Below are 10980 nucleotides of genomic sequence, written 5' to 3'. Positions count from 1 at the left end.
CATATTTGTAATGCAATTTGTTCAATGAAATTACTTATTTAATTATAAATTATTATTTTATAGTGTGTATAAAAATAAATAAATATATATATATATATATATGCGGAGCGAGTTAGGTACCTGTGGATTTTTAATTATGTGATCCTAATTCCTAACTAGTCCTTCATCTTAACTGGTACCCGACCCTCTTTTGACTAGATCAAATAATACAAATCGGGTATCTTTATTTTCGGATTGGATCGGATATGACAGGTTTTCAGGTTAGCGGATAATTTTACCCACCCCTAATGGGAGATCATAACGTAGACTTTACCATATGGGCAAAGGACGTTCAAGTTCACGGCCATTTGGTTAAAGCCATCAAAGGTGGCGGAAAGACCAGATGTAACAGTAGTAGAAGGAGGGAGGAGGATTTTTTGGGGGGTGGGAAGTGGCGAAGAAAGGGAGAGAGCAAGCAGAGAGGAGAAGGAAGACAATGCTTTGTACTATTTTTTAAAGGCAAGGGGAAGATGATGTAATTCGTCTAGTTTTTGTTTGTTTCTGTGTGGACAAAAAGAGCCTTCTGCAAAGTATATTGCCATTCACGTGATTTGTCTTTCCAGTTGCAAAACCGGATAAACTGGCCAAAAAGGCCCCAAGTTCCCTATTTTACAAGTTGGAGGGCTAAAAGTTGACTATTAATAGTTAGAGGATTAAGTTTTATCTAAACTAAAAGTTCAAGGGCCAAACAGACAGATAATTTGCTCATGAAGAAATTGAATCCACAGTCGAATCTTTTACTCCGGAAGTCTCGTCGTTCTGGCAGATTATACCATGATTTTGTTTAGCATTGTGAAAGTGGTATGAGTTGGTAGGTGAAGATATATTGAAGCTTACTCGAATTACAATTTCACATAGAGAGATAAATACCCCAAAGATCCCTTGAACTTTTGCAAAGCTTCTAATTGAACCTTAAAAATTTCTTTTAGGTTCTCAAACTTAGTTATTAATGCTATTTGGGCTTTGGGACAATTATAAAAATTTAAATTTGAGTACCCCAAGATTTACCTCAAGTCACAATTATGCCCTAATTTTCTAAGTGTATATCTAAGTGCATCATGCTAGTTTATTGGAATTCCTTATAGAATTTCGATGGTAAATCTGGCACATATAAAAGTGGTTGGCGGAATAGTGATTGAGTTTTTACTTAAAGGATTGAATTCAATTCTTTGAAAAAATTACTTTGCATAAAACCATATGGAAATTATGTGGATATATGCAAAATTATAAGGGGGTTAAGAGGATTATTGTACAAACCATACGAAGGTCAAATATAGATATTATAATTTCATTATATGCCAGTTTAGAGCACATGTGGGTCAATCGCCATAATTTGAGGCGCTTTACATCCATTTTCCTCTGTACATAAAATCACAGGAATTTTGTGGCTATTTTGGAATGTTATGATGGTCATACAGTACTATGCAACAGCACTTTGTGAACACTGCAGGCTAAAGTGAGTTTGTTTATCATGATTTTTAAATCGCTAATTTAATATGATTCCTTGAATAATAGTCAAAGTGGTGAGTTTCAGGGTAAAGAGACGTGAACGCTTGGTTTAACAGCTGGTCGATAAAATAGTTAAATAGAAAAAAATCACAATAGGCAAATGGTTGGATGAATACTAACACATTTAAGGAGAAGCTGCATGGATTAACTTTAATTTCATGTTTCATTGCGTAATTTGAATCAATCTTGGTAGAATTTTCATTTTTCTGAAAATTTCATGCTTCCTCACTTGTAGAATTTTTTTGGGAGACTTCGTCGAGTCAGACCTAAAAGGTGCACATAGAATAGAAAAAAGAAGGTCTTCTCCACTAATGAAAATTGGATTCCCAAAAAATTTGCCTAGACTGCCCTGTTTGCATAAGCAGGTTGCTAGCTTTTGGATTTAGGCGAAGTCTTTGCCCAAATTTCAATTCATGTTTCTCGAAGATTAATTGATGGTCAGTATCAAATAAAGATTTTCCTATTTGTAATACAAAACTTGTATAATTGCAAGTACAGTGCAATTGAGGGATCATTATTTTTTTTTAATAAAGATTTTCCTATTTGTAATACAAAACTTGTATAATTGCAAGTACAGTGCAATTGAGGGATCATTATTATTTTTTTTTTTTAAAAAGCAAATTTCATTAATTTTGTTGAAAAACATCCGGCACGAATTGATTTATATCACTATCTTAATGGCAGGTTAAACATAATTAGGTGGAGGCAAAATCTTTTTTAGATTTTAAAAGTTATAGTGAAGATCTTGAAGTTGTTAACAAAAGAAATCACCAAGAAGAAATAAACTCAAATTCTATGTAACTTTAGCTATGTCAACTTAATAGATTAACTTTTTATGCATTGACAATATATATATTTTTTATTACACCAACAACTTTGGATGTATGTCATATGTGCATGATTTGAATTTTAAATTTAAATTCATATGATGTGACATGATTTAAACCAGTTAGTGTAAAAAAAAATTATACATTGACAGTGTATAAAAAAGTTATTCAATTTTAATATGATATGATTTATTACTAATTAAATTGTTCAATGTTTCATAAATTGTGTTTAGGTTTGTTTTAACTACCGAAGAAGAAATAAACCTGATATTTATATAACTTTAACTCAATTAACCAAATTTTGTATGACACACATTGTTACCTATGGATTTGATGTCTGTTTGGCAAATTGCATTGCATTTTTTTTTTCTTTGGAATGCTGTGAAGACCTTGTAAATGTAGGTTGCGTTTTGTATAGAAGTGGCAATAATGTCAAACCAAATCAATATGTTAGGTAATAATACTTGTAGCTTTAAACTCTTAAAAGGGGATTACTCATGTTCTATCCTCTTTTGATCCTATTCTCACGTTCGAACAGTTATTAATTTTGTAGAGTTGCGTGTTGAATCAAAATTAATTTCTAAAGAGCAAAAGTAACATCAACAGACATCTGGAAGTTTTAAAGTTATAGACGCTCTAATTGATTTTAGGCCAAATCAAGAGTCATTTTTTAGTCCCTATATGGATTAGTTTGCCGGAAGTACTTATTTCATTCTCTGATAAGCAATATTTATTCAAAATTTATAGTTTAATCCGTTGCAATTTAACAAAGCTATGACTACCTTGAAGCGGCCTTCCAATGCCCGTCCTTTAGTGGTATTGGACGTTGCGCTCGAACCCAAAAAAGGAGTATGAATTGGTGATGATTCTTATGGTTTTTGGCACAAATTGAATACGAAAAATGGCCTCACTTCTATAAGTTTTGTTCGAAAATAGGACATGCTAAATCTGCTTGTTTTCGTAAGAATCCTGAGCTTAATCTCTTAAGAGGTGGTAGCTAATTAGGGCAAGCGTCCTTTGAAGCAAGTTTTTGCTCCTAAGCAGGCACTAGTGAACATTGCTAATTCCATTTTGTAACAGGATAAAGGACCTATGAATCAAGCCTCTTTTATCTGGTATTCTCAATTAACAGTCCCTTCAATTGGAGGAGTTTTCGTTACGGAATTTGTGTTCTAAGAATGCTGATTTTGGTGCGCATTGTGGGGATCCCATGTTGCTGATGGCATTGATTAATCAGGTTTATATGCTTCAGGCATTGATTGATCTTAGTTTTCCTGTGCCTTCTTCGTATCTGATGATTCAACATGATAAAGGACCTATGAATCAAGCCTCTTATGTGGATCATTTTGCTGTGGACAGAAGTTCTGTTGATAAAGAGAAGGAATATGAGGAATCTATCATTGATTTAGAAACTTTGACGGCTCAAATGGCTTATTAAAGTTTAGTGGGAAGATATTTGCTGGCAAGTTGCATTTCAACATATAGTGTATTATGCCTGGTCAGCCAGAAATACAGTCAACGCACGAGGAGCCTACCAACAACTTAGAATGCCGTGGAACAAGCTAATGGACATGATCAAGGAGGAATAAGACGTACTCAGGGTAGGGAGAAACACAACTGCTGAACTCAGTTGAATGGATAGGAATACGATGGAAGAAACCAACGACGGGATGGATGAAGGTGAACGTTGATGGTGCGTCTACTGGAAGACTTGGAGTTGCAGGAGCAAGAGGTGTCATAAGGGATGAAATGTGGGTGTGGAAGAAGGGTTTTTGCGTTAATTTGGGAATAACAAGCAACACAACTGCTGAGTTATGGGGCATTGTCCAAGGGTTGGAATTGGCCTAGGAAGAAGGGACAAGGCGAGTGGAAGTGGAAACTGACTCACTTTCAAGTGTAATGCTGGTCGAAGAGGACTGCAAAGAAGGGCCACATTCAAACTTGGTCAGGAAAATTATAGAATTATTGAATAGAGATTGGGAGTGTAAGCTAACACACACATGGAGAGAAGGAAATAGAGTTGCAGATTATCTGGCTAAGTGCAATTGATAGGTTGCGTTTTTATTATTAATTTTATAGTTGTTTCTCCCTTTTATTTTACCAAATATTGCGTTAATTGGTGAATTTTACTTATTTTTGGTAATTTGTATTAGTTGCAGAGATTTGAAGTAAAAAGAAATTAAATGGCGTGATTTCTTCACTATATTTGTTATTCGGCATGAGCACGTCGAAAACCTAAATTCTGTACGTCCGAAAACTCAAGATTTGGCAGGTAAGAAGATTTTCAACTCTGAATCAAAGTCGTGAGGATCAGATTTGGCCGAATGGGTATTCTTTCGTTTGTAATAGGACACTAGTCCATTCTTACTATCTTGACTTTTTGAAAAGAGCCAAGGCCGATTGGAAATTGAATTTTTTGCTAAGTAGAAGTAGTCTAGTATTATTAGGAAACGGAACCGAAGGAGGGAGTAGGTTTCTTTATCTTTTCCCTTCTCCAAATTAAGAGACTGGTAGAAGTAGTAGTAGGTAGTTTTTCTTCTTTTCACAAGACACAAAGAGACGTTTTGCCTTTTCTAGGCAATTCGATACTTTTCATCGCATTTTTTTAGAGAATGGCCGTTGGAATAAACTCAACTATTTCGTGCGTCGCTTTTTCCCTGACAATGAGCTAAATGCTTCTTTCTAGTCAAGGAACAATGGAGGATGTGATTTATCTAAAATTGTGAGATCGAATTAATTATATTTATTTCCTTTATTTTACTGGTATTCGCACGTTCTCTGATTTAATTTCTTATAGTTATTATTTTATTTGAATATCAAGGGTCCGATATTTAATTTAATCTAATAACCTAAAACCAGTAAGAGTAGTTAAATCCGTAATTATTTAATTACTTTAAATTAGTAATGACTGACATGATTGGATTTGTGTCAGGGGAACATATGAGTTAATTTCAAATAATCCTCGTAGCGTGTTATTTGGTTAGAACAGGGTTTCTCTAATTCTTAAGGCAATTGAGAAATTGAACTCTACAGTCATACATTGAGTTATTTCTTAATTAGAGAAGTAATTAACGGTCATACCTTGATCATCGATACAGTAAGGAGAAATTGATTGTCATCGCGTGTTTAACAGTTATAACTTGTTTAATAGTGAGTGAATGAAATTATTATTGCATCCATGATCAATTGAGTGAACCATTTCTAAAGTTATTTCTTAGTTAGAAATTATTCATTATTGATTTAATTTTGCTAAATTGTCATTTAGTTTTTATTTTATTTTATTTATCTGAATTGTTTAATTATCATCAATTGTATAAAAATCCCCCAAGACTCTGAACCTTAGAAGAAACGAATTGTCCCCAGTCCATGTGGATTCGACCCTACTCACCCTATATACAAAATTTGTATCTTAATTGAGTAAATATTTATTATTGTACAGGCTAGACACCTGTCAGTAGTTTAGAGAGGGAGATAGGGTTTACAATTTTGCAGGATCCACCTAATGGGGTTTAGAATATTTTAGCAGAGGACATTGCAGGGGTGGTTACCCCAAGACTTGTCCCAAGCTAATGGTTCGAAAGTCCTCCATTGTACCCAAAAAAAAATTTAGTTTATCTGGTGTCAACTTCCCAACAAATTCAAGTTTTGTCTCGTTTAATTTGAGAAGTTGATTCTATATCGATTATGTGAGCCCGATTATTTGATAATTTTGGGATGATTGAAAAATTGGTAGATATTGAATGTGTAATTTTTTAGAGTCCACCAACAAAAGTCAACTCTAAATCACAATATTACTAAACGATAGACACAAATATAGAAATCTCTAAAATCAAATCAAGAAGGAGGGTTATCTTGTAATTTCTTTTTGTCACTTGAGTCGTATCTAGCTTGGTAGTTATTGATTGAGAAAAGAAAATGAAATGTAGGAGGGAGACTAAATCTAACCTTCAGTGTGAATCAAATAAATAAAGCAGAGTAAATCTTATATACAGTCACAGCGTATACATTGTCATCATTGGATCCATGACACGTGAAAGTTAAATTTTAAATTCAAATTTGCATAATTATTATCCATCTATTCAACGCTGATTGTGTAGACACTGTCAGTGTATGAAAAGATTAATCCAATATGTGTAGATGGCACATTCATGAAAAGTCCATATCAAGCAAAACTACTCACAGCCTGTAGATTCTGGGAAGAACAAAATACCCCCCAAATGCCCTATTCTTGCAATATTTCTTTTAACATTATTCTAAGAAATTTGCATGCATTCACCACCTTGCCCTGAGAACTCTGTCTGGTGGGAAGAACAGCTAGCAATGATTGTGAGGTATAACAGATCAGTCAGTCAGTTTACTTGTTGGCCACTATTTGGTATTATTAACAATATATGTAGCAACATTTCCAACCCCAACTGATTTGTCCTAACAGACATTTCTATAATTAGAATAGGCTATTCTGGAAGATAGACATATATCAAGTGGTGTTGAGACTTGAGAGGTGCCATAACATCGTTTGCATTGTGGGAAGTGCTATAGTGAGAAAGATGGATTCCATTGCAGCAAGCAATAAGCCACATGCTGTATGCATTCCATATCCAGCACTTAGTCATATCAACCCAATACTAAAACTAGCTAAGCTAAACTCCTCCACCACAAGGGCTTTTACATAACATTTGTGAACAAAGAATGCAATGACCTGCCTGATTTCAGGTTCGAGACCATTGTTGGCTTTGAATTCAACAAATCTCCACATTGGCATAATTTCTAATCCCACCCAAAAAATAACAAACGGTCATTGCGGTGCTTTCAAATTTGCGCCCTCAGGCGCCAATTCAAATATATAGGATATTGACCAAATCTAAACAATATTCAAATTTGGATCTTGTAACCACCTTGGTCAGCATATCTGCAGGATTCTCCGTAGTCCGAATCTTCTGGAGAAAAATCTCCTCCTCTTCGAGAATTTCCCGCACAAAGTGATAGCAAACATCAATGTGCTTCATTCTTGCGTGAAAGACTTGATTCTTTGCTAAGTGAATAGCACTCTGACTGTTACAAAACACGTCAAAGTATTTTTGACCAACTCCCAAGTCTTCATGCAATCCTTGAAGCCAAATTGCCTCCTTCACAGCTTCTGTAATCGCCATATACTCTGCCTCCGTTGTAGACAAAGCCACCGTTGACTGCAAAGCAGACTTCTAACTAACTGACGCCTTAGCAAACGTGAACAAGTAGCCAGTTGTAGAACATCGCTTATCCAAATTACCTGCATAATTAGAATCACAATATCCAACTACACATTGACCAAGTGATTTATCCTGCTCAAATACTAATCCAACATCTACGGTATTTTGGATATACCGTAGAATCGATTTCACAACTTGCCAATGATCCTTGCCCGGATCATGCATAAACCTGCTTACCACACCAACTGCCTATGAAATGTCAGGTCTCGTACACACCATTGCATACATCAAGCTACTAACTACATTAGCATACTGGACTTTTACCATGTATGCTCGCTCTTCATCCGTTTTTGGAGATAATAGGATACTAAGTTTCAAATGAGGAGCAAGTAGAGTACTTACAGGTTTTGAATTTTCATTCATGACAAAACGTTGTAGTACTTTCTTAAAATACTGCTTCTGTGTCAGACAAAACTTGCCTCTCGTTCTATCCCTACTTATCTCCATGCCGAGAATCTTCTTGGTTTCTCCCAAATCCTTCATCTCGAACTCTTTACTCAACTGAGCTTTCAATTTCTCAATTTCAACTTGGCTCTTTGATGCTATCAGCATATCATCAACGTACAAGAGTAAGTAGATGTAGGACTCATCTCGTAACTTGCACAAATACACACAGTGATAGTATTTGTTTCTTGTGTACTTCTGGCCCATCATAAACTGGTCAAATCGTTTGTACCATTGCCTCGGTGATTGTTTCAATCCGTACAACAATTTGCTCAGTTTACAAATCCAATTCTCTTTACCAGCAACTTTAAATCCATCTGACTGAGACATATAGATTTCTTCCTTCAAATCACCATAAAGGAACGCGATTTTCACATCAAGTTGAGTTAGCTCCAAATTCAACTGCGCTACCAAGGCCAATAAAATTCTAATAGAGGAATGTTTAACAACTGAAGAAAATATCTCATTATAATCAACTCCCTCCTTCTGAGCGTAACCTTTAGCCACCAATCTTGCCTTGTAATGAACATCATTCTTGTCAGAAAATTCTTCTTTTTTTGCAAATATTCATTTGCATCCAATTGCCTTCTTACTCTTCGGTAGTTGTGTCAACTTCCACGTCTTGTTCTTCTGAAAAGATTGCATCTCTTCTTCCATAGCATCTTTTCATCTATCATTTTCTGTACTTCGAACTGCTTCAGAAAATGTGGATGGAACATCATCAATAACTGGAAGTGCATAGGCCATCATGTCAACAAAACGAGCAGGTTTATGAATTTCTCATCTCGCCCTATTGACGGCAATTGACTCTTGCTGCTGTTGAGATTCTTGGGTTGAAACCTCTTCTTCATCTGACTCCTCTTCTGCCATGGGAGAATCACTGATTGTGCAATTTGTTGGGCTCACCATTATTTGCTCAAACTCCACCAATTTCGGCATACACTCCACCTGTTGCAGAGTACCACTGGTCTCATCTTGTGTTACCTTATTCAACATGACAGATTCGTCAAAGGTAACATCCCTGCTGATAATGGTCTTCTTTTCTTCTAGACACCACGAATGGTATCCCTTAACTCCAGCATTAAAGCCCATAAAGAGAGCTTTCTTTGCACGTGGATCCAATTTTGATTCGTTTACATGATAATATGCAGTAGAACCAAAAATACGTAAAGAATCATAATCTGTTGCAGATTTTTCAGACCATACTTCTAATGGAGTCTTGCCATCGATTACAGATGATGGCAAGCGATTAACGAGATATTGAACGTATATCATAGGCTCAACCCAAAACTTTCTGTCTAACCCAACATTAGACAGCATGCATCGTACTTTCTCCACTAGTGTCTTATTCATACGCTCTGACACCCCATTCTGCTGCGGTGTTCTTCTAACTGTAAAATGCCGAGTTATGCCACACTCTTGGCATATCTTCTGGAAGGGATCACTCTTGTATTTTTCACCGTTGTCTGTTCGGAGAACCTTGATCTTTCTTCCCGTCTGATTTTCAATCTGAGCTTTTCATTTAAGAAAAATCCCTAGCACCTCATCCTTGCTTTTCATAGTAAACACCCAAACTCTTCTGAAAAAATCATCAATAAAAGTGACAAAATAATACCTGCCACCAAGGGATGAAGTTTTGGCAGGTCCCCACACATTTGAGTGCACATAATCCAAAATACCCTTGATATTATGGATACCAATGTCAAATTTCACTCTTCTTTGTTTTTCCAGAACACAATGCTCACAAAATTCTAATTTCAAACTTTCGTACATTTCAATAATCCTTGTTTGGTAAGATTTTGCAAGGATTTTTCACCAGCATGTCCCAATCGCATGTGCCATAATTTTGTTGCCTCCGCATCTTTCTTGCCACTGGAAGATGTTGCTGCTGCTGTCCCAATAACTGTACTACCTTGATAGTAATACAGATTATTGTTCCTCACACCTTTCAACATCACAAATACTCCCGAAATTACTTTAAGAATTCCATCTTGCATCTTCACTTCCAAGTCTTTTGACTCCAAGAGTCCCAAGGAGATGAGATTTCTCTTCAAATTCGGCACGTACCGAACATCCTTCAGGATTTTGGTGGATCTATCATGATTACGCAGTTTGATTAAACCTATCCCAATTATTTTACATGAATTGTCATTTTCCATGTACACAACTCCACCATCAAGTTCTTTAAATTCAAAAAATCACTCCCGTATGGGAGACATATGGTAGGTACAAGTTGAATCTAAAATTCACTCATCTGGATGGGATGTTAAATGTGATACCGCCAAAGAGAAATCTGATTTTGCATCACTTTTGCACTCTGCAACATTTACGTCTTGCGGAGCATTCCCTTTCTTCTTCAACTTTGGACAGTCTTTCTTCCAGTGCCCTTTCTCACGACAGAAAGTACACTCATCTTTGGCAACTCTGTTTTTTGATTTGGACCTTCCTCTTCTCCCCTTTGATTGGCTTTATTGATGATCTCTTGCCACTAACGCTTCATCTGCTGTAACTACTTTATTCTTTATTTTATCCTACTTTCTCAATTCATAACTATACAAAGCAGAATATACAGCATCTAAAGACACATTTTTCTTCCCATGAAATAACGTAGTTTCCAAATGTTCAAATTCATCAGGAAAGGACAACAACAATATCAAAGCCAAATCTTCATCTTCAAAATTTACATCTAAATTTAACAGGTCTGCTACTAACTGATTAAACATAGTGATGTGTTCATTCATAGTAGTACCTGGTTGGTAATCGAATCGGAACAATCTTTTCTTCATTAGGAGTTTATTCTGACCACTCTTTTTCAGAAATTTCTCCTCCAATGCCCTCCACAATTTCCATGCAGAAATCTCGTTCTTGAAAGCATACTTTTGCTCTCTGGACAAACACGATCGAATAGTTTC

This window comes from Coffea eugenioides, chromosome 8 (genome assembly GCF_003713205.1).
Source record: "Coffea eugenioides isolate CCC68of chromosome 8, Ceug_1.0, whole genome shotgun sequence".
Taxonomy (NCBI): domain Eukaryota; kingdom Viridiplantae; phylum Streptophyta; class Magnoliopsida; order Gentianales; family Rubiaceae; genus Coffea; species Coffea eugenioides.
Note: the sequence above shows the minus strand (reverse complement) of the source record.